Source organism: Sebastes umbrosus, chromosome 5, assembly GCF_015220745.1.
Source record: "Sebastes umbrosus isolate fSebUmb1 chromosome 5, fSebUmb1.pri, whole genome shotgun sequence".
In the NCBI taxonomy this organism is placed as follows: Eukaryota; Metazoa; Chordata; class Actinopteri; order Perciformes; family Sebastidae; genus Sebastes; species Sebastes umbrosus.
In genome coordinates, this window is record NC_051273.1 from 23377864 (window position 1) to 23403215 (window position 25352).

Genomic DNA, 25352 nt, shown 5'->3' on the forward strand with positions numbered 1-25352 from the left:
CGCAAACATGGACAAGTCTACTATCAACAGAGCGGCATATTTTACAAACCAAGAGCAAACTATAATGTTAGACAAATACGAAGAAGTTAAACACATAGTTCAGACTAAAAGTAGCACAGTTGAAGCTGCCAAATGCAGGAAGGACAGCTGGCTAAATAAAATAAATGTGTGAATGCATAGATTAACAGATTTATTAAGTTAACAGAATACTCGATAGTCAGATATAGTCATCTAGTTGGGGCAGTGATATATAAATAGCTTTCAGAGTATACTGGGTGATTAGTTTACGCTTATGACATTTAACAAGGTTGTGGCGTGTGTGACTATTTCAGCCTTCTTTCAGCTGCGTCCCCGTCTCCGGTGTTGTGAAACGGACTTGAGAGCAAGTAAAAAATATATATATAAAAACATAATTCAAAGCGTTGAGCACCCACAGCATAAATCCAGCTGTCCTTCCTGCATTTATCAGTTTAAACTGTGTTGTTTTTAGTCTGGATTATGATTTTACTTCTTCGTATAGGCTATGTGTAATATCATCATACGATCTGCGCACCGAGCTCTGATTGGTCAGCAGGCGGTGCTTTTATACGAGTTGATCTCTTATCTGGAATGTAACTTGCTCCGGAGCAGGTTAGCTGTTCAGCATCAGTTACCATGGCAATCTACCCCAGTAAGAAGTGAACCACCGTCATAGGACTGAAAACCCTGAAGGGTTAAACCTGAAGTTACCACGCTAACCCCAAATCTTGCTTCGTAGAACAGGCCTCAGGTTCAGCATCAGTTACCATGACGATCTACCCTGGTAAGAAGTGAACCACTGTCGTAGGACTGAAAACCCTGAAGGGTTAACCCCAAATCCTGCTTCGTAGTACAGGCCTCTGGTCTGTTGAAGGGGATTCTCCGAGCAGGCCGCCGCCTCCTTTGTTTAGCTCAGACATAGTTTTCCAGCTTATTTCTGTGCATTGTGTATGAATGGGTGCCGTGCCTACATGCAGATGTGAACGCCGGGTTAGTGGCAGAAAGAAATAGAGCGAGTGGACTGAGGTTATTTGTGTGTGACAGAGGGTAGCCTGTATCTGTAGCGTGTGACACACAGTGCTCTCTCTACAGTAGCCAGGCCACAGTTTAGGGACTTGTGCCAAGGGACAGAATAGCCTGTCTGTTTCCTGCCTCTTACTGAGTGCTGATTGACAGCAGGGCTTCTTTGTGTGTGTGTGTGTGTGTGTGTGTGTGTGTGAATGTGTGTGTGCACGACTTCTCTGTCGCTGTGTGTATGAAACTGACAGATTGACAGAAACACACCACACATCTCATGATGTAAAGAAGTTGCCATCTCCACAGAAAATAAGACACCCAGCCAGCCTCCTGTCACATTCAGCCACTTCTTTAACAGTGTGTTTTATCTGCTCTGTTTGTTCACAATATAACACAATCATTTCACACACTGAGGGGGGACACACAATTCACACACATTCTCACGGACCAGTCAGCCAACCATTTAAATAAACAATTTCTCCACAGAACATACCGCGGTTTATTTATTCAGGGTGTTATATGGCACATGTGAACCCACACATACAGACGTGCAAAAACACACAAACACACACGCTGGTCTCAGCTGTCATGTTTCTGGAGTGTCAGGTTGTGAAGAGCAGAGGTAGCTGCCTCACCTCTGACCTCCCCCGCTGTCTCTCGAGGTCGTGAGGACTGCAGACGCATAACATGTGTATCTGAGGTTTCGGCATTGAGACAGAGGAAGGCAGAGATCAATGTAGGAAGGGTTAGAGTGTGTTTGTGGAGGTCAAAGCGTCTGCGGAGGAGATACAGAACAGATAAAAAAAAAAACAGATGTTTGCATACAGGAACAAAGTGCAGGGTAAAGGATGTGGCTGGAGAATAGCAGAAGCTAAGATGGGCGTCTTTTAGTCAGGGTGTCTTTCTGAGAGTGAGCACATAAGAAGAAATCCAGTCATCGAAAATATGAATGCACCGATTGAAAAGGAGTGTAAATATTAACCGATATGTAACTGATTAGAGTCATAGATTCAGCTACATTAATATAGAACTACAGATTTGACATAATTTATGCATGAAATTTGGAAATTGCTGTCGGACCACCTTGCACAACGCTGCCTGAAATCTTTACATTGAATTAGCAGAAATATGCAGGAGGCAACATAAACCTTTCTAAGAAGGCGACATGTGCACTTATAATAAACTTCTAAATAGGAGCTAAATTTGATATCCAGAGCATTAATATAGCAGCAAACAACTATTTGCTATGTAAAGATATAGAGGAGTAATATGTTTTAATTTGATGAATTTGTGTGAACTTCAGCAACATCAGCCCAATCTCTTTATTTTGTATCACTTGTTTGGTCAGTACACATAAGGTTAGAAATGTCGAAGGATCACGCTGCTTAGTTGCTAAATTTACATGATGTGAGTAGGGGGTTGTTTGAAATCTTTTTTAATTCATGGGGTAGTTAGTTGGCAGGAGAAAGAAAAGAAACAAGTCAGGAGAAGGATATAATGTAAACGCTGTATTTTGAAAAGATAAATAATTTAAGAAATTGTTGTTTAGCCATGTTTAACGTATCTTCGTGCACATTTTGAAGTATCACATTAGAAAATCTGCATGGAAACGGCAAAATTTGATAAAACTTCCGCTCGCTTGAGGTGGTTTTTGCCTTTGTTGAAAAAGAGCGCTAAATGGATTATGGAAACGCCTTTGCTGAGTAAATTCTGACATAGCGAACATTTAACTCACAGATATATATATTTATATTGTCTTCATCTCCGGACAGCATGAAACATGGCCAAGCTGACATAAAAGAACTATTTCAACCTCTACTTCTTCTACTACTCTGTTTATTGGCGGATTGTAGCCATGCGTAAAGCGCGGCCTACACCGCCAACTTCGGACAAAACCGCGATGCCAAGCCCCCAAACCAGTTGATGGAAAAAACATTTCAAAAGTTCACTTAAAATTTGCTTGACAATCGAATGGAAACACACCTGCAGATATGGTTTTGTTTTACAAAACAAGATATGACAGACATAGAAATACGCGGTAAAACAATATGAAAACAGAATGTAAAGAGGGCTGCTGGAGCTCAAGGTGTGTTTTATGTGTTTTCATTAAGAAGAGAGGCTGTGGGAGGGAGTAGAAAAGAAGTGGAGCGAGGAGACATGAACTATAAACAACAGAAATTGGACACATCATCGAGGGCAGCTGATAACCTATACCCACTCTCAGCCCTCCCAGCAGCCCCGCCTGCTCCCTGCAGTGAGCCCCCAGACATTCACTAAAGGACTAAACAGGAATCCCCCATAGCCCCACGACAGACTGACTGACTCTGCATGGTCTACCTCACACACACGCACAGTGAAACACACACTCAAATGCACACATGCGTTTACACGCAGGCTTACAGACAGCACAGAAATAACCCCAGTCTGGGGTATTACCATACTCACTATCTGCCCAAGAACATCACCTCATATCACACTACAGCGCTGTATGGCTTTACCACATGCAGTTATTTAAAAAGGAAAAGGAGCACGCTCGTTCTGTGCGGCTTTTCCCTCTGATATACGTATTTGACCCAATCTTCATTTCAACTCTTCAACCTCCTCTTCTGTTCTCACCTACAATATTCACTCTTTTTCTTTGTTTTTTCTTTTGCTCCCTCTCCCTCTGTTTTAATTTCTCTTTCACTTTCGCTCTCACACACATACATTTGCATTAAAATCCATACGGTAACACACTGTCTGTTTCCTGAAAGCCCTTCCCTCACTGTTTATTTTCACGTCGACACCACCGTGCATTGCACAGGTGCGATAGAAAGTGCAGATGAAAGGAAAGGTCAGGAGTTCCTCAGCCTCTAGTTCCTGACAATTGCATCACCTCCCACAGCCGGGTCGATGTGCTTCGGTTCCCCCCTCACTGTTCAGTGAGGCGCCGCAGCAACAAGGAGGGGCTTTCTTCCACCCATTCCCCTCAACATTTGCATGGCTTTCACTGTGAGGGTTTTCCCTCAAACACAAAGAATACCACTTAAGGTGACACACTCGGGAAATGCATGGTCTGTCAAAGACAGAGGTTGGAGGGCTACGTTTTAACTGACAAAAATGATAAAGTCCAGAGTGTCTTCACGGGTACTGATCAGGGGGGAGATAGCAGAGGTTATTTGGGGAAAACACCTGCAGGAAGTTTCTGAGTACATCTTTTGTTTTAGGATTCAACACTTCAACAGAGTGAAGGAACCCAAACTCTAGAATAATCTGCATCATAATCCATAACTATAAAACCTCTGCTGTATCCAGATGAACACTTGTAGTAGGCTACAGTAATTGTATGATCTCTACAGATCTCGTTGGAAACGGATATTTACTGAATCTAATCTGAATATCTTCTGCCAGTTTTGCGCCATTTGGTCGTGATAAGTCATTTCATGCCTCCGCAACAAGCCTCATCTGAGGATGATTCAACGGTTTCGATCAGTACACACTTACTCGAGCATGACAGAGCATTTCATAAAGCAGTATCATGTCGTCAGCAGCAATTAAAATACTGTGTTCAGGAGATATTGCATGTGGGTCTATAACAAAAGACTGGACAGCATCATCAGAAACATTCAGAAAATATTTATCTTTATCTTAATTTTGATATTTAAAAGTTTAAAGCAATAGTTTGACATTTTGGGAAATAGGCTTTTTCGCCTTCTTGCAGAGAGTTACATCAATACCAGTCTGCTACATCAATGGTTCCCAAACTTTTTCACATCAAGGACTCCGTTTGATAAGATTTTGTCCTATAAAGTCCGTCATCTGATAGGATTTTTGCTTTTTGTGTTATTACAGAAAGTGTATGAAACTTATGACCAAAATAGCCATACATTCTGTCAATGTGTTATTATGAATGGAATTAGGACTATTAAAATAAAATAAAATAAAATAAAATATATGAATGATTCCCCTTTTTTGCTGGGGACCCCCTGGAGCCTCCTCAAGGAGCCCTGGAGGTCCCTGGATCCCACTTTGAAAACCACTGTCCTGAACATCTGTATCCAGCAGCCAGTTAGCGTAGCTTAGCATAAAGACTGGAAACAGGGGGAAACAGCTAGCCGGGCTCTGTCCACAGGTCACAAAATCCTCCTTTCCAGCACAACTAAAGCTCACTGATTAACATATCATTTTTCTGTTTAAAAACTGAAGCGTTAAAATGACAGCTTGCTGTTTTACGCATGGTTATGTGCCAGACTATTTCCTGGTTGGGAGCTGTTAATAAGTGAGCTTTAGAGGTGCTGGTAGGCCGATTTTGTGACCTTCGTAGAGAACCATGGCTAGCTTTTCCCCCCCGTGTCCAGTCTTTATGCTAAGCTGAGCTATAGACATGACAGTGGTATCAATCTTCTCGTCTAAGTCTTGGGAAGAAAGCAATATGTCCCAGACCGCAATAACTACTCAGGTGAAATGAGTGGCGTTTTATTGCCGGTTCAGGCTGACGTTCAGTTGGGCACGAGGCTGCGGGCAGATTTGCCATGTCATGATGGCGGCTCCAAAGGACACACGATCCTCTCCGGACCTCTCTGTGCACCCGGCCGGTTTCTGTATCAGGTCAAGCTCGCCATCGAGAACGCCGTCTATTTCCAGTTGACCTGCCGTGACAGCAGGTTATATACCCGGGGGCGGGTTGGGGCTGCCACAGCGGAGGAAGAGGAGGGTGAGGAAGATGAGTGTGGGGTTTCCTGGGAAGCTCCCAGTCAGACATCTGCTGCCATCACTCCATCACTCCCTCCCTCTAACCTCTTTCTGTCCCAGTGATGGCTCTTTGTGGCGAGCAGCAGCGCTCCACTGAATAATTCAAAGAGCCAGCAGGGACAGACAGTGGATTAAGTCCCCGTAGAGGAGGAGGAGGAGGAGGAGGAAGAGGTGGAGGGATGAAGAGGGAGGACAGAGGGGATTTTGCCCCATTAGACACGAGGAGCTGAGGGGAACTTCATTGACGAGGCAGCGGGGTGTTAAATCAGCAGAGTGGAAAGAAGGGGTACTGTCGGAAGTGAAAGAGAGATGGAGGAGAGAGGGGAGGAGTGAGAGCGCGCGGGCAGCACGTCACATGACCATCGGGAGATCCCTGAGCAGAGCTGGTCACCTGACTGACTGGAAATGCACCCATGCTGCCTGAGAACGATTCCCAGAAGTTACGTCTGTGTGTGTGAAACCGTGCCTCCCGTCCTCGTCCTTAAGACGGATTACAGTATATAGCAGCTGATTTAGGACATCAATACATCACATCATGGTATAGGAGTGTCATTTATACTTTAAAAAATTATAGAATTAAATCCTACTAGTTAAAACACATCCAGTTAAATAAAGCAGTAGAAACAAGATGCCCTTAAGATGTCTGTCTGAGTTTAAAGCGCTGGCAGCGGGGATGAAAAGAGGATTTTGCTGAGACAAAGCTGTGTGTTTAAACGTCAAAGGTGCAGAGTTAGTGTGACTGATCAGAGTCTAAACTGGGGTAATTCTCTTTCTTCTTCTTCTTCTTCTTCTGCTGCTGCTGCTGCTGCTGGACTTTTGGGCCAGCTGTCTCACGCCCACTCACAATCTCACACACCAAAACAGCCAGAACGTCATTTACGGTTCAGTATTAGTTCAGAAAGTCAGGGGGATTTGATCGGTTGTCTTTCTTAGAAGAGCAGTTTCTAAAACTGAATGAAATGACCTCTGAGTTGAAGTTTATTGCTCAGTTCCTCTTGAATGGTAGACTTATAGTATGTTGGTCTGTAGGCTGAGGCCACTGTGGTGAGTGACTAACCATTCAGTGGCTCTGTGTAGGTGTGGGATCAAGATCAGTCCAGTTTCAAATGTTTGTTTAATCTTTTTGTGGTCTAAGACTTTTTACTCCGCTGGTTTTAGTCTCACTGTTCTCACTCTCATATTTTAATAATAAAAAAGTCAAAAGATTCCAGATTCATATGAGATTAGACTATTTGAATTGAACAAAACACAAGACTGTCGATGTTTTAAAACCTAGTGTTATGTGGTGTAACGATGGAGGTTATATGTTTCGAATATAAATAAAATATTGAAAAAGTAGGACAGACAAACGTGGCTGCCGCTGCCAACAAAAACTACTATAAATAGCAATCCTGTCTCCTACAAAATTAAATTCTTATTCCCAACTAAACTGCATTTTTATTTACGTTTTGAGGGAAACATATTTTCTGCAAGATTACGGCCAAAGTTTTAAATACGTGGTTAACGTTGTAAATTGAAACAAAACAAAACGAAAAAACGCAACAAAACTACTTGGTAAGGTTTAGTAAAAAACATCATGTTTGAGCTTAAAGTGACTACGTTTGTTACGTTATTTACGCTATGCACATAAATTAAAATAAGTGAACGTTGACTTTTGGTTTCTCACGGGACACGAACAGCTTTCTCCTGGGTGAATGTCCTGTGTTTGTTTGACCTACCAATCCACCCCGATCTCCTCCCTACGCAGTATTTCGTAGACTATCAGTATAGATGTATTTGTGATGCGTCAAAAACAAATGTAATCTGCAACAAAAGACGATTCTCTTACAACGTAATTCACAATGCAGTTTCATTGTATGGGAACGTAATTTTTTAGGAGATATGAAAGTAAAGACAGATAATTACTGAATGTAAATACATTGAATGGCTTTTGCAGAAAAAACGCTGACCATAAATAGTACAAACATTGGGAAAATCAAAGGATAATAAATTTAAAATGTTTTATCAAACTGTTGTTTCCACAAGTAAGAGTGAACTTTCTCGCTCAAGAAATGTATCTTCTAACAAAAGCTGAAAGGTTGTGGGAAAGTAGTGAACTTTCCAAAAATACCTTGATGAATAAAATACAATACAGTTCTCTTATCTTAGATACAGCACTTTTTCATATGAAGTAGAATTGTGAGTAAGACGTTGGTAACAGGTTTGAAAGTGTAACAGAAGTGAACATTACTCATGCTTCATGGGAAGTTTCGTGCTCTGCCCTGAGTGTTGCTCATCATACCCAGCCGACACAGTTCATGCTAAGGCTGATGGAGCAGCATCCAGATCCCTGTGCATTCTGGGAGCGTGACTAAATAAGCACATTTGCAACCACAACTGCACAGTTGGTTGATGGACTTTATGGCCCTTCTCTGTGCGCAGCGCCGTCAGGCTTTGTAGCAGAGGGTGAAGAATGCACGCGGCATGAAAAGACGTTAAATACTTTCCATGCGCACACGTTGGTTTGTGTTCCCTGGAGGACGTCCGCACGTTGGTTTATACGTCCCCGGTGGGAATCTGGTGTTTGCTTTAGTTCCGGGTGGGTTGCGCTCTGGGTTTGTGGGTCGGTGTTTTCGGGCCAGTTTAGCTTCAGAAACAGGACCTGGCCAGGACTTCTGTGTTTTTAAAAGGAAGCTATGCAGCTGTTGTTGCTCTCAGCACCAAAACTGTTTCTGCAGAAGAATGAGAATTGTGAAAAATGATCCCCTGGTTCTCGGTAAATGTAGGTGAGGTTAAACGTGTTGAATTCTTTGAAGCTTACACGCAACCAGTGTTGGTTTCGGAGCGCCCACTCTTGTTACAGAGCATCAATAATGAAGAGTCACTCCACAGACCTCTAAACACTGGCCTGCTGCTGTGAACAAAATGTGGGCCAACATCGCTGCAATGAGCATAATAATGTCTGTCCACCATCAATCAGACAGGCGTCTGGCAGCGATCCATTTTATTAAACTGCAGTGTATTTCAGTTTTATACCTGCTCCTCTGTCTCTTTCCCCATCCCCATCGTCCTTCCTTCTCCATCCCTCTTTCTTTCCCTCTAACATAATTGAAGTGAGCCTCTCCTCTCCTATGTAACCCAACGCTCGTCCCACAGCACTAAAGTGTCGTTTGGGCCGCAGCTTAAGTACTCGGTGTGCTCTGCGCTGCGCTCTAACTCGTACAGATCAGCAGAAACCCAGATTAGACAAATGAATAATTCAGCTTATTGCCTTAAATGCAGTTTGTGGTAAAAGATAGTTATAAATCCTATTAGACTTCTGACCTCCGTTCATTTCACTGGGATGACCTGAGGATCTTACTGTGGCCAACATGCAGTGCAAAGTATTACGCTGATTATTATTTCTTCCTTTTTGTGGGAGGTGACGTCTTTATTATTCCTGCCAGGACTCAAGGACAAGTGGGCGCAACAGCAGCTTTATACATGTATGTGTGTGTGTGTGTGTGTGTTTTATGTCCATAATATTGACTGTCTTGTATAAAAATGGTGGAAAATACTATTAAGTTTGGCAGAGAGCAGAATCTCTCAAGGCCAAGTCGAACATAACGATTTTCTGCTCTTCCCTCAGATCCATTTATGTAATAATGGATGTCAACATATTAAAGTGAATTAAGGTGGGGTTGGTGTTAGCCTTCATCATCATCAATAATTGATCTTTAATAATTAATGCAGGTGATGTTTAGTGTAGCTGATACTATGATAATGGGTTGATGCTGCCCAAGTGGATCAGCATGTTAAAACCATAATGTTTTTCCTGAGTGTGTGTGTGTGAGGATCAGTTGTTTTCAGTGTGTCTGTCCGTCAGTCTGTCGGTCTGATCTGCTGCTGCTGCGTCGTGTGCTGGGGGTGAGATTAACCTGATGATCTCATACTGTGGGGTGATGCAGTCTTACGGCAGGTGAGTCATCAGGCGATGCGGTGGGCCTCTTACTGGAACAAATAGACACGCTCAGATCATCTCCCCTGCAGCTTTTATCTGCTGCTGTACTTACTGCTGCATCATCTCCCTGTCCTCCTCCCTCCTCCCCTCCACTGCCTCCACCTCATCGCATCGCATCGCATCGCACGCACAGCCTTGTCTCACTTTCCTCCTTCACCCTCCACTCTCTCTACACTCTCTCATCTCTTTCCCTTGTTGCCAGAGTTGTTGCTTCTCTCCTCCTCTTCTCCGTCCACATCATGGTCCCTCTCTTCTTCTGATTAAAAAACAACTAAATTTAAACACATTAAAAGACTAGTGTGACATTTTTCAGAGTTACGCCCACTTGCTTTGAGAACATTAATGTGATTCATTTCAAAACATTCTCACCCCAGCTCGTCACGGACGTTTGGTCAGGACCCCTTTAGCGTCATTTTTCAACATGCAGGGTAGTCTGATAGACCTCAGCATGTGATTAACGTTACTAACGTGACGTAAGTTAAGTATGTTACGTTATTCCTTGGTTGGTTCAGGCAACAAAACAACGTATCCTCATACAACAGTTTGTATGATATCTTACGAAAAGTTATTCCTCATTTTTCGTACGTTTTCAGCAACATGTGATGCACGTGTCAATTTCCAGTCCTGTCTTTTCAAAATAAACCTTCAAGTCTTCACTAGTAAACAAGTGGTTAGGTTTAGGCAACCAAACCACTTCGTTTTACGTTTAGGAAAAGATTGTGGTTTGGGTGAAAATAACTAAACTTAAGTACGGAAGTTATGTGACAAATAAATCAACATTTACTTTTAGTTTTATACAGGAACGAACACAGGTCTCCTGGGCGAAAGTCCAGTGTTTTTAGACACACCCATCCACCCCAACCTCCTCTCTATGCGGCATTTGTCGCTCTTTATACTTCCTGGTTCACAATTACGTGAATTATATACAAATTGATTTTGTGGGATTTATACAAATTACAGTGCATTACTTTTCGTAGGTATAGCTACGAACGGTGTATGAGAACAGCCTGAACAAAATTACTCGTTTATGTTTAGGAAAAGATCATAGTTTGGGTTAAAATAAGCGTGTTTGTTACGAAACTAAAGTTACATACATAACTTAAGTATGTTACGTACGTGACTTAAGTTAATTTACGTAAAATAAGTCAGTTTCACACACAATAAGTTGGCTTCACATAGGACACAAAGCGGTCTCCTGGGTCCTATTTTGTGACCTCCTCCCTACGAGGACTCTTTATACTACGTCACCTGACATCCTCCTTTACTCCCATCATAATTACTACGGCCAACAGAGGCAGACTTGCACGTCCAAAACTGCCGCTATAGAGGGGTACGTGGAGCGTCATAGTTAGACCGGTATAGAGCCACTGACCAAGCTGCCGTATTAGATGAGTTGGGAGTGAGAAAATAACAATTTCTATGGGGGGTTTTGTGCTGGACCATTATGGACTATATTGGGACCAGTAAGAAATAGTCCACCACCACAACTTCCTGTTTTTATACTTCAGCTTTCGTATGGTTTAAGAAGTCGAGATATGACATGTTAATTAGTGAGGTTTAGGTGTTGGTAGGCTGATTGTGTTCGTATAGGGCACGGTTAGCTGGTAGCTAGAATCTTCTCATCTAACAATCAGCAAGAAAGCGACTAAGTGTATTTCCCCAACATGTAGAACTATTCCTTTAACACCAAATACAAATAAATTAAGTTTTATCTATAGTTACTTCTCAGGCCTTCATCAATAGCAGACTCCTCTGTCGTCAGTTCATTTCTCCTTTCTTTGTCCTCTTCCTCTTTTCCTCCAGCTTTTCTATGTCACCCTGCTGTCTATTTGGATTTCTACTGCTGCTTGTATTTTATGCCCTCCATCACACAGCAGCAGCAAACACAAGAGCCACAGAGACTGCTGGTTTGTTTTTTTAATTAGGTAAATGGACTTGAGTCTGCCGAACCAGACTGAGAAATCACTCTCTGGACTCGAGCCCTGTCATAACGATTTCTTGAATTAATGACTTTGACTATAAATGTTATTAAAATCTTGCCGTGCAGCGGGTTATGCGTATTCTACCCACTGCTGTTTTTGTTTGGGGGTTTCTTAGGTTTGCTCTCGGGCTCGGACAAGGTGAACACTCCACAGTTTCCAGAGTCGACAGATGCTCGTGCCTGAAGGGGAACACACCCACGCAGCGGCCGACCTCAAACCTCAGCCTTACCTGCTCCTGACAGGCTGCAATCTGACTCTCCCACACCCACAGAAGGTGAGGCCTGGCTGGGTTCAGCGGGGTGGAGTACAAGTTGTACTGCCCATCTTTCCAGGGAGGATCCCTTCAGACTCAACAACAAACACACGCTCAGACAGAGGGGTATTATCTGCTGTTATTATTGGAGATAATTATGTCAGATAATTATATCTATTAGCTATGTTGTGTCTTTTCAGCCGCTCCAGTGTCAATATTATTTCAATCTCAGTCCTGAGAGCGCTGGACTCCATGGGAAAATACTGTGAGTCGGGTAAAGAGGGGGTGTGAGGCGACCACGCTGTAAATGAGGTGTATGGATTTTATTTATTTATGTAATAAAGCTCTAACAATAATGATTAAAAACACAATGATTGTATTTGTATAGCAGTTTTTTCAAGAGCACTTATGACCAAAAAAAACCTGTATTTCAATTTAGTATAAAAAAAACAAAGAGATAAAAAACATCTAAAAACAATAATTGGTATTAGTTAATTGTTTAAGCAACTATACTCAAGTAAAGCAATCATATCTATGCTTTAATCCATTGCAACGCAAAAGAAAATCACAACTGTGATTTTCCTTAAAGACACGCTGTTACCCAACATTCCCTTTTTCCTTGTCGTACAGGAGCGTTTCTGACTTTTGAGGGGCCGATTCGCTCACAGAGGGCTTTTGTGTGCTGCAGGTGTTGAAGTATATGAGGCTGTGCTAAGGAGTGTTTTATTCCTATGGGCCCCCTGAGGCCCCGAGGCCTGGTCCAAGAGAAAGACCAGAAGCTGTTTCAACTTCCTCTACTGTTGTTTTGTATGGAACACAACTTCAAACACTGTACGTCAGAGCACACAGCCAACCACAGCTACACAACACACACAGCACACGCATACTGTATGTTTCTGTCTCTTCTTATTACACACTAAATTAAATCCGCCTTCTGTACTTTCTATAAAGACATGAATATGCATTATTTTAGCAGGTTGTGGAGCTCACAGGAGAAGATACAAAATATTTTTCCAATTTCAGCAGTATTTTTGAACTAAATTTTCCTTCAAAAAACATCACTGAATCTCAAACGGTTGTTGCTTACATTTGGAGGACGATTTCTTGCCAATAAAGTGGCAGTAGGCAGTATATATTTTTGGCATCATTAGGCAAAAATTCCATAATAACCTTTCAGCATATTGTAATTCAAGTGTTCTGAGAGAAAACTAGACTTCTGCTCCTCCTCATGGCTCTGTTTTCAGGCTTTAGAAAATGTAGCCCGTGACGGGAGACTTTGACCAATCACAGGTCATTTTATTGAGAGAGCGTTCCTGTTGGCTGTGCTCCGGTCATGTGACCAGAACTTGGCGTTCCTTCACCAGATTTCACAATAGCGGCGGTGTCACAAACTTTCTCATTTTACAGCTAAACCGTGCACTACAAGATGATTCTGAGAACATTTGAGGAGAGAAATAGGCATTAACATAACATAATATTGATTCATATTTGATCAGCGAGTGATTGACAGCCGGCTCTCATAGACGGCAGATGGACAGCAGACCTCAGATCAGCTCTTACTGCTTGTTTTCCTCCGGCCGGTGAAATCTTGCAGATGCCGTTAGGAGCACCGAAGGACACCGGAGGACACCGGAGGACACAGAGGCACATGATTTTTTTCAGGTTACCTGTTTCATGTACTACTGTCACGATATAGCGACCGTTTTATAAAAATAACTTTTTTTAATCATATTTGCTCCAATCTCGCCTACTCCAGCTTTAAGGTTTAGTATAAAAAGGGTTACCCAGTTATCTTCCAAACCATTTCTTACTTTATTCTATTTTGAAGATAGAGAAACTTTAGAGTACAATTCCTGGAAAACAAAATCCCTGAAGTATAGTTTGTGCTATATATAATATAGCAGAAATTAGTTAAAGTTAGAGTGATGATATACAATACAGTGTGTAATATTAGACTATAGCACCAAATGGAGTCCAGCTAACAGGTAGAGCAGCAGAGCAGAGAGCTCCCAGTATGGATTGTGTTAGCGTCTCTAAAGCCACTGGAGCCACAACACTGACCTTTCCTGTTATGGAAATGTACTGCAGGCTGTTCTAGGCCCGCAGCCACACGCTGCTTGTTTGAATGGCCACACAGGCCCCCTTCTGCTGCCTGCCTCTTTCCTGAAGACTGCTTTTACTGTTTGAGCTGCTTTGTGAACGCACGTTTGTGGAGCATTGTTCAACAGAATGGGCACAATGTGTTCCCTTTTATATGTTATTCTCTGTCTTTATTTTGGCAACCTTTTACTCGACTGTGTTGTGGTACAATTGCACGGAAATTTATACTCTGAACTCCTCATAATAACCCGATAAATAATGTCTGCTCAGCCCAGTCGCCAGAAAAAATGTTGGCATTTTACATTTCTGCAAACCACAGGATACTTTGAATGTCGACATTTCTGAACCAAAAATATGTTTCATACCAGCCTCGTATCACGCTTACAGAAAGGCACAATGCCACGTGGTTAACATTGCGAAACGATTGGTTAGGTTTCGGCAACAAAACTACTTGGTTAAGGTTAGAAAAAAGATCTTGGTTTGTGTTGACTTAACAACATAGCGTAACAACATAGCGTAACAACGTAGCGTAACAACGTAGCGTAACAACGTAGCGTAACAACGTAGCGTAAAGATACAAAGTAACAATGCAACGTAACAACGTAATTACCGTAAATAAATAAAAACCATTAGCATATTTTCTTACGTAACGAGCGTAACGTTATGTAACAAGCGTAAAGTCAATGTTTACTTTCGGTTTCACATGGGAGACAAACAACGGTCACCTGGGTGAAAGTCCTGAATGTTGCCATTGTACGTTTCTGCAAAATACGGGATACGTTGAATGTCGGCTTTTCTGAACCAAAAATAAGTTTTATATCATCCTTGTATCACGCTTGCAGGAAAGCACAATGCCACGTGGTTAACTTTGCGAAACAGTCAGTTAGGTTTAGGCAACAAAACTACAAGGTTAAGGTTAGAAAAAAAGATCATGGTTTCGCGTAACAACAGAGCGTAACAACGTAGCGTAACAACGTAGCGTAACAACGTAGCGTAACAACGTAGCGTAACGCATTTTAAGCTTTTTGCTTGTCATTTCACGCCACATTGTTACCATAAAACGTCACGGTTAGGTTTAGACAACAAAACCACTTAGTTATGTTTACGAAAAACATCGTGGTTGGGCTTAAAATAAGTACATAAACTATGTAAAATACGTACTAAAACAATGTAACATAGCTATGGAAAACACGTCACAAACGACACTAATATCACTTCAAAATAACTCAACAACACTTTGTTGGACCCTCACACCCACCATAAGCAGTCTTTCTCACTTTTTATTCTACATCACTAGCTCTGAGCGTAGCATATTCATGCAGATGCATGTATATTGCAGTCAGTACAGACTACATGGCAAATACATGACATGCCATAAGCAAGTTAATTTGTGATTCCAAACCAAAAACATACGAGGGTATAGAGAGCACACTTGTTGTCTTACAGTTAACTTCATGCTGCTCAAAGCCTCCCTCTCTCTCCTGTCCGTCACTGTGATTAGGGGCTAAACTGGGCCAAATGAAGTGACATGTTTTGCTTTGCAAAGAAAACAGAGCTGTGTTAATCCTCGCGTGTGGAGTTGTGTGAGTGTTGGAGGAGCAGGGGGGGCTCACGCTGCACACTGGGTCAGCAGTGATGCAGCGCTGCGCCCTGTCCGCCGTCATCTGGACTTTCCATATGTGATGTGATTAGAAAGCAATTTACTCCTTGACAATTTGAGCCAAGAAAAACACCTGCTTTATTAAAACAAAACAAATTACCCCATTTAGCCCCAAAGACACAGAACCGCGTGGTTTAGCGGGCCTGAATACATCACATGGATGGATTATTAAAAACAAATGGAGGTTTTAGGAGTAAATCAGAGGACAGCGAACATGATCCTTATCGTGACGTATGGCGGCACTCCACCAAAATCTCCAGTATTTTTGTTTGACCTGCAATCTGGACAGAAAGGTTTAACAAAACACAGCTGAACATGTGGGGATTATCAGAAGTATTGTAATTACAGAGCAAGTGATCCACTTTAGATATACTTTGTATGTCTCTGAACGCAGTATTTACATGTTCATTACATGTTACATTTCATTTAAGGAACTTTTTAAGTTTCATCTTGTGTCATTCTGTGTCGCACAAAACTTAAATATTGAGTTTCCCCAAAGCTCTAGTAGAAACTAAACTTTCTGAGTAGTATAATAATGTGGTTGTATATTTCACGTCATTTAGAAATGAATCAGATTGTACCCGAGGGAATTTCACTGTGCTGGGTTACATAAAAAAACAAGCTACCTTGTAAAAATAAATATCTCTGGATTGATGTGGCTGAAGCGTCAGAGAAATTGGAATATCTACAGCAGCTTTTTCCAACACGTTCTGCATGAATGGGAGATTTTAAAGACAACAATTTTGGCTAGAGAGGTTTGGCCACAAGAAAGCAGACGGGAGGGATTATAAAGTGTGACGTAAACACAGATCAGTCCCTCACTGCTGGTAAAAATAGATTTAACAAAACACTTGCCAACAGGAATCTGCATTAAATTTGACTTGAAATATCCTAGAAATGCCATGCGGCTTAGCTCTGCTTAGGCGTGTGAAGCGTCCCATTGTGAAGGCGTTTGTCCCCCTGCAAGCCCTCAGAGAATGGTAATCGCCTTGCCGGCATTTGTGGGATGTTAGTGTAGAATAGCGTGCTAGTCAGCATTAGACTAGTCAGCTGTAAGCCCGGATTGTTTATGATTTGTCAGAGAAACTAAGCACGGCATGATAATCGTTAAGCTGTTGGGATGCCCTTTCAGTTTTGGCATTTTGTGCAGTTTCGGATGCATCTTTTGTACAATGAGGCCTTTTCATACATTGTTACAGCAGTAAATCTCAGCTGAATGTGTGTTCTGCTTGAAAATCTTGTATGCTATTTCCCTTTCGGGCTTCAACGGAAATCTGTGTTAGAATCTGTAATTTTTCGGGGTTTGTAACCAGCTTGAAATACCATCAAGCATGACTGTGGTCTTCTGTAGAAACCAAAGAGCCAGCAGCGTTATCTCCCCTCAGGGTCACCCCCTTCTGCCTGTCTATCTTTATCTTCTGATGAAACTCTCGTAAAATTAAGAAACAACAGTATTTCTGTGTTCCTCAGTGTTTGAGACAAACTGTTTTTCACTTCCATATGCAAAATCACAGACATTCTCCTCTGTTTTTTTATGCTTCACTGGACATTTGCTTTCTGTCTGGCTCCTCTCGGTGTTAGAAGTTTCTCCTTCATTCGCTCTCTCTTCCACAAAGCAGCTGTTACTTTATTCAGCTTTAGACGTCCCCTCTGCCTCCGAGTGTATTTTCTCTGTGTGTGTGTAGACTGTGTAGGATGCAACTGGAGAACGGCCAAAAGCAGCATCCCTGACACATGAAAACACAACCAAAAACGTTTTGACTCCCAGCCAATATTGTTCCAACACTATACCACACTTTCATATGAGTAATGTTCATTGTTTTGTCACCATGTTGTTTTTCTGGGCAGTAATCAGAGTCACTATATACACCATAGTCACAATACACCATATCGTATTGTATTTTGTTTTTATGCATTTGTTATTATGTTTTTTCAGGTTGTCCGTATGTCCGTCCTATTCCTGTGAACACGATATCTCAGGAATGCCTTGAGGGAATTTCTTTAAATTTGGCATTTGGACTCAAAGATGAACTGATAAGATTTTGGTGGTCAAATGTCAAAGGTCAGTGTGACCTCACAAAACACATATCTGGCTGTAACTCAAAGAATTTATGTGCTAATAATGACAATTTCACTCACATGTCGAAGAGGACATATAACCTGCAACTTCACTGGTTGGCGGAGGCATTCAACTGCAAGACAGTAGGTAAGTCTAGTTTTATTTTAGCAAACTGTCAGTATTCTAGCTTGCCTTGATTCTGAGCCAGACCAGATATTACAGCGTTGTTTACTTTACTTTTTTCTAACACAAGCTCATGAAAGCCTGCTGCGTGATTCCTGTTTGTTGTTACAGACTGTACTCAGACTATTACTCTCTTTCCAAGACAAGCAAATTCCTCTTTATTTCTTTTATGTTTTTGTAATTGCACCTTGTTTAAATGGACAGTAAGCTTCAACCTAGTGCTGAAAAAGATAAAAACTGTCAAGTCAAAACTGTCTTTGAAATATTATAAATATGGGATCACTAAAGAAAATGATGTGATCCACTCTTTCAGGGAATAATGCTTTGTAACTTGCTATAACGACAACAAAATAAGTGCAAAATTCGATTTCAACTTAAGTTAATTTTTCCTCTTACAGTCAATCATTTAGCATATTAATATTAGCATTGTTTATTTGCTGATGTTTACAAACTTAGTTTAGCATGTTAGCATGTTAACATGTGAAAATTCAGTACTCACAAAAAACAGCTGAGGCTAATATGAATGTCATTAGCTTAGCAGGTATTTGATCATAGACCAAAGTATTTTATAAATACTTACAAATTAAAAGTTTGACCTGATGGCGGTGCTAGTGAAAAAGTCAGGGGATTACTTAAGTCAGATTCCTCCTCTGGGGACCATGAATGTCTGTGCAACGTTTCATGGCAATCCATCAAATATCTGTTGACCAACAGACCAACGTGGCTAAAAAGAGTACAAATTATTCAGACCACATTTCCTTTAACGACGATCAGCAGTGTGTTCGTTTAAGTAAGACAAACTTCTCTCTCCCTGCTTTCAAATTACAGAGTCGACCAAATATAGTACCCATCTGCTGCTAACGGTCACATCTTAATGTCTGTTAAGAATATCAGCCGTATATCAGTGTTTGACACAGTTTGATCTTGAGTTGAATTTAGCAACCGCTCAGGATTATCTGAAAAACGACCCGAGGTGTTCTTGTGGCCAAGTTCACCGGCTATACAAAAGGTTTCAAGCAGACAATAGTCAGGACCGCTTCTTCCACGACTTGGTTTTCCAGTATTTACTCGCTTCACAGTGACAACTCCAGGCCAACGGTAAGCAGGGATTTGTTTTTCGAAGAATTGGCCTACTTACGCCAAGAACACAAAAGTCTAAATCTGTTCTTTCAGCGCTTCTCACCGTCGCAGACAGACAGACAAGATTCCAGCACTGGTGCCAGCCACAATATGCGTGTGCATGTACATGTGTGTGAGTGTCTGTGTCAGCATGTGTGCATTTTTGGACAGGAGATGGAGGGTAGTGAGTTCAGAGTGAAGAGAGCGGTTGGGTGAAAGAAAAGAGAGATGAAGCAGATGCTATTTCTCAGTTGGGGCAACGTTAACCCTGGGTGGTGCCAAGAGGCAGCAGCCGTTGGCACGGGACTAACAAATGTGTATGTGTGAGTGTGTGAGTGAGTGTAATTACAAATGGTGTGTGGGGGGGGGTTTGTCTCAGTATTGCATTAGCTGTGCCCTTATAAAGACGGGAGCAGGATATACTGTTCTCATACTGAAATGCCATATTAAACAAACACCAAGCAGTGGGTGGTGAGACAGTGTGTGTGTGTGTGTGGAGGGAGATGGTGTCTTTCTCTGTGTGAGGCCTTTACGGGCTTTAGGAGCTAGAAGACCGCAGTCCCATTGATGTAAAAATAGACTGTATATACTTACAGTCTCTATACGCTCTGTGTAGACAGTGAAGAGATTCAAGCCCAATTACCTCCTGTGTGCACAAAGGAGGAGAAGTCCATCTCAACCCAGTCGCCAGAAAAGATGTTGGCATTGTACTGTTTCTGTAAACCACGAGATACGCTGAATGTTTGACGTTTCTGAACCAACAAAAAAAGTTTGTATCACGCTTGCAGAAACGCACAATGCCACGTGATTAACATTGTGAAATGTTTGTTTAGGTTTAGGCAACAAAACTACTTGGTTAAGGTTAGAACAAAGATCAATGTACAATGTAACCTAACAACGTAACTACCGTAAATAAACAACAACCGACCTTGACTTTCTTACGTAACGTTACTGCTGCTGCTATGCAAAAGCTAATGGGGATCTAAATAAACAAACAAACAAACAAACTTAACAAGCGTAAAGTCAACGTTTACTTTTGGTTTCACGCGTAACACGAACAGCGGTCTCCTGGGTGAAAGCATGGATGTATTAAGAGAACTGGAAACAGCATTTTAGGTGGGTTCCCGTTCATTACTTAAAAAGTTTCTCAGTGGTGCATGAAGCCAAAATGGCTCCATTGCCGAGCGATAAAGCACACGGATCTACCGCATCCATTGAGCCCATTGAGCAGGCGTACTAGTGTTTTCCTTTAACTCCGCCTCCCAGCCCGCGGTCTCGGCTCATTCACATGAACAGAGGAAGGAAAATAACTCTGGATTCGGCTATTAGTGCATTTTACAACTTTTAGGACCTAATGGTTTAAATAAGGGCTATTCAAGTGTCCGTACTGGGAAGTTCATTTACCTAAAAATAAATTGTCGAGTTACAGACGTCCCTTTCCCAATGTAAGTCTATGGGAAAAAGTATTTTTGGACCCAATGGCATCACTTGACGGACACGGAATCTGTTGTAATTCCACCGTTTGGCCACGACGGAAATTTCCTTCAAAGCCTGGCGCTCTTCCTGGGGGCCTGGGTGAAAGTCTTTGTTCTGTGTGTCGTTCGCTGTACTATACGTCTCTTGCTCTGACCGGATGCAAAAATGTCAACCTTCAAATCAGTGAGCCTTACTGTAGATGTATGCTGTAACGCTCGGTATTAAACTTTCAGGGTAGTATGATGTGTATCAGTTTCTGCAGCAGCAAAATGACCTTTACAAGAGGAAAGCCGGTGCGCTGCTCCTTTTCCTCTTTCCTCCTTCCTTTCCTCACTCCCTCGTCTCCTCTCCTCTGTCTTAAGGTCACAGATCAGCATGTGTGTGGCTCACTCCATCAGCTCCGAGCAGCTGGCACAGGTTGACCCCAGTGGTATGGACCGCTCACACATCAGCATTAACACACTCACAAACAAACTCACATACAGTTACACAAAGGTGCACGCTCAGCAGCGAGGAGATATCCTAGGAAACACGCACAGACGTGTGCACGACATGTTTGTTATGTCTGTCTGTGTGGTATTGTGCGAATCAGGCCCCATGCAGAGCGTCTGATACACTTCCACTGTGTGTGTGAACCAAGTAGCTGCGTGGTTCACTGCTCCTCTTTGTAGATGAAGAACATATGGACACTAAATTATTGGGTGGAGAGACTTCTTAAACGTAGCTTCTATTCCACAACTCTCTTGTTTTTTAAGCCACTCTCACGTCCTGCCACATTGGTTTTTGATTACAGCATTACTGATCACTATCATAAGGCACTTTTGGCCTTTAAGGCAGCAGCTCAAATTGGCAGAGGCTGCTCACATTTTAACCCCTTGGACTGGCTTGGCAGCAAAGAAGTGTTTGAAAGTCTTCAAGCACTTTGGCAGCACAGGTCAACTCTATCCGCCTGGTGTAAAAGCACATAGATCTGTCTCTGGTTACAGCAGTACACTATGAACGGACACTCATCTACACAGAAAAAGCAGAGGTGGAGAGAGTAGTAGAATATTGTACTCAAGTAAAAGTACTGTTAATTTAAAGACATTTTACTCAAGTAAAAGTAGTTGTGATATATCTATCTCTGATATATGATACTATTGTTGGATTAAAAAACATCTTTAGGCTACAAAATAAATTGCATTAAATGTTAATTTATACACAATTGGAACAGCATCAGCAACAAGACTCCTTATGTCCAAACCAACAGACAGACACTCTGCAGTCAGTGCATACAACTGATTATCAATAATATTCAACGGCCTTCCTCAGTATAGCTTCATGAGAACTAACCAGAAAAGAGACAAAACTCAAACAATAAAACAAAAATGATCGGCAATAAATAAAAAGAGCTATATGGACACAACGGTGCCCGAAACATCTTTTTAAATCGACAGTAGAATAAATCATCACACCAAAGGAGACATTGTGGACATGCAAACAATATAAACTCCACAGAGGCTGCAGCCACTAACACACATATGACAGCAAAGTAGAGAGACTGCACAGTTTTACCACATTTCTATGATTTTTATACATAGCGTAGCATGTACACGCAACTGCTTTGCTAGGCAGCAAAGAAGTTATCATTTGGAGAGTTCAGTGTTTTGTTGTACTCACCAGTCTGAACGACGGCACCCAGCAAGTCTTTAGCACCATGATGTCTTCCGCAATCTGCTCCAGGTCCAACTTTTCTCCTTGTTTATTCTCAAAGCATAACCAGTCCACTGAGCCTCTCTGGTCCCACTGCGCTCCTCAAATTCAAACCGTTTTGAGCTGAATGAGGCTCAACCGTTACATCAGACTCAAACAGCAGAAAGTCCTCACACACCTCACTGAAGGTAGAAGTTCCTGAAGTCCCCTGGAGGATGTAAGCATTTAGCATGTTAGCATGTTAGCCAGACCCAGCATGCTCCTACCGTACAGGTCACGAACATCATGGGTATGTCACTTTGTGTTCCCTCCGGGTTGATGCATTGAATCAGTCATTAATTAAGATATATGCCACATCTTTATAACTATGCCGAGGTACAGTAATGCTAATTATAACCTCACTACATATGTGATCCAAGTTGATTGTGCTTGAAGTGGCCCCAGCGGTGGCCAGCGAACTCAGCCCGTGAATGTAAACATTTATAACGTATAATTTCTAGAGTGTCACCACCACTCTGGACATGGAGCTGCAGCTTCTTCTCTCTTCTGCAGCTGCTGATTTATTATCTCCTTTCTTCTGTTCCAAGCTCACAGTTTATCAGGGCTTTTTCATGTGACTTTTGCTTTTACTGTGTAACGGATGTGACTTGAGACTGCCTTTCATTCTGCCTTTTAATATACAGTTTAGTTTCACTCTTCAACCTTTGCATTCACCACAGTCTACGCTGCACTTGGAGACTAGTCAAGACAAAGTTGTGCTTGGAAGCAAATGAAAAAGCCAAAATATTGCTCTTCCATTTTCAGGGTGCACAGTTTAGTCAGCTCGCTGCTTTTAATGAGGCTGTGGCTAAGCGTATGTGTGGCTGTTGAGTGAGAAAACAACTGAAAGTGTTGGTAAAACAAAATGAAAGAAAGAGTAAACTTCACTCTGGCTTTAAAATAAACCTGAGGGAGCAGCAATGTTTCACTGTGTAGTTTCTGACCATACAGCCGTTTTCTGTGACTGGAACTATCTTCACTTTATTCTCACAGAGAGACACAATGCAAGAGAGAATGAGAGAGCAAGATTGGCTAGGTCTTAACATTGTGGTGTGTACGCATGCATGCATGTGTGTCTATGTGTGTCGGGATCGTTGCAGATGTAGGGCTGGCCGTGTGCCAGCAGCAGGGATCTCTGGGAGCAGACCCAGGCATGATGTCATTACCAGTCAGACCAAGGAGCTGCAGTAATCTGTGACATTGTGTCTTCGAAGGAGAGAGCCAAGCACCCAGAGTGTGCGTGTGTGTGTGTGTGTGTGTGTGTGTGTGGTAAAGGACATGGTTATTGTCAGTCGCAGTCCTCCTTCATACTCCCTCTGGTCATCAAAAGATGACCCTCAGAGGTTCAAGTGTGTGCGAGCGTTTATGTGTCTTATGGAGGTGAAATACGAGACTGTCTTTGCTGTTTTCTATTTCAGGTTCACGACTTTAGCGGGACAGATAGACGTCTGACGGGGGTGACATTTCTCGGTGGCCACTTCAGTTTTACAGCTGATGTGATTTGGATCTTAGAGAAGGAGGAGAGGCAGTGGCAGTCTGGCGGTCTAATCCAATTGGTCTTTTTATAGAATGGAAACGACAAAACTCACCATGACAATTTTTCCCTTTTCTCATTCACTTCAGACTGCCGTTCCTCTGAGATGTATGCTTTCCATGTTATATTTGTTTATGCTTGGCTAGTGAGGGAAGGGGGGGAGGCAGAGAGAGGAATCATTGAAGTGCTCGCCAGTGTTTATGTTTGTGTCTGGGTTTCCCTCTCTCTCTTTTCCCTCATATCCACAACAGCAAGCAGCTTCAGTTTCTCTCTCTCCATCTTTTCCCCTCTCTCACCCCCTCCCACGCTCTAGTACAATTCAAGCCCAAACCGAACCCGTCCTCCCTTCACTTTCCCTCCACCCTGCTGTCTCTCTATACACCTGCCAACCTTTACTCTCCCGCCTGTGTTTGTGCTCCAGTCTGGCTCTTGGCGTGGTCCGACCGTCTGGACGCTGAGGGAGAAGGAAAACCCGTCAGGTGGAGCGCAGCTGGGAGGAGCCGGGAAGAAAGAGCGCCTGTGGTGGGCAGTACGAAGCTTCAGGGTTTTCCATTGGAACGCCGAAAACCCAGACGTCTGAGCAAGCTTTATCAGGAAAGGAGTTTGCTCCAAATGCACATACTGTGCAACAACACGCCGAATATTACGGAGGAGGAGTGTGTAGTGGAAATTTTAACAGCCTGGTTGACTCATGCTAACTCTTTCTTTCTTTTTCTCTCTGTCTGTCTGTCTGTCTGTCTGTGTTCATGTGATTGTGACTAAATTGAATAGGCACTTCAGGTTTCACGTGTCAGCAGGGAGCTCTGTTTTCAGGAGGTCGGTTTCAGATGACGACCCATTCCCCCCGTCTACGTCTCTTTCTACCCAAACACATTAGCACTCGCACTGCTGCTCCAATGAGCCCTCTGACCTCGAAATATGAGGTTCACCCCACACTGCCTTTAACTCATTTCACCTCATTTTAGAGGTTCAGAGGTACCCCCAGGCCTTAAGACTGACACATACAACACCACTAAGCTGCCTGTCACCACCTAGCTCTGCAGGAGTGAGCAAAAAATGACATACCGGTATGTTGAAAAATGTCATGCTATATATATAAAAAATTAAATATATGGTCGGACATATACGCATTATGAATATTTGCAATATCAAGATCATTGAAATATTGTAATCGCTGCATCCGTTTGAAGCTTTTTCCGGATGTACGTTGTTTTCGTTCTGAGTTACCACAAAAAAACGCAGCGTCATTTCCAAATCTTCTCAAGCAAATGTCGTAAGCTGGTGCCCACGCATTCAGTAAGGGAACAGCGCTGTTTTCCCAGAAGACAAACAAACAGTCAAAAAATGGCTGGTTGTTGTTACCACAGGGCCACAAGGCTTGAGCTGATTGTTACTGGCAGTCAAAGGGGCAGTATACTTTCAGTATGACTCCTCCTCTTCTAACTGCCGTCCCAACCCTCAGTGGTTCTGTTTGTTTTTATCTCCTTAAGTGTAGTTGCTCTACATAATT

General features: G+C 42.4%; 1 long non-coding RNA gene across 1 annotated transcript in view; it reads right to left on the reverse strand.

Annotated features, from left to right (window-relative positions):
• Positions 1 to 1538: 1538 nt before the first annotated feature.
• LOC119487887 overlaps positions 1539 to 25352 on the reverse strand; it is a 33320-nt gene continuing 9506 nt past the window's right edge. Inside the window, exons 2-3 of the long non-coding RNA XR_005206803.1 lie at positions 22237 to 22477; positions 1539 to 1810 (exon numbers count right to left, since the gene is read on the reverse strand). This is a non-coding gene — a long non-coding RNA (uncharacterized LOC119487887). The remainder of the gene's footprint in view (positions 1811 to 22236; positions 22478 to 25352) is intronic.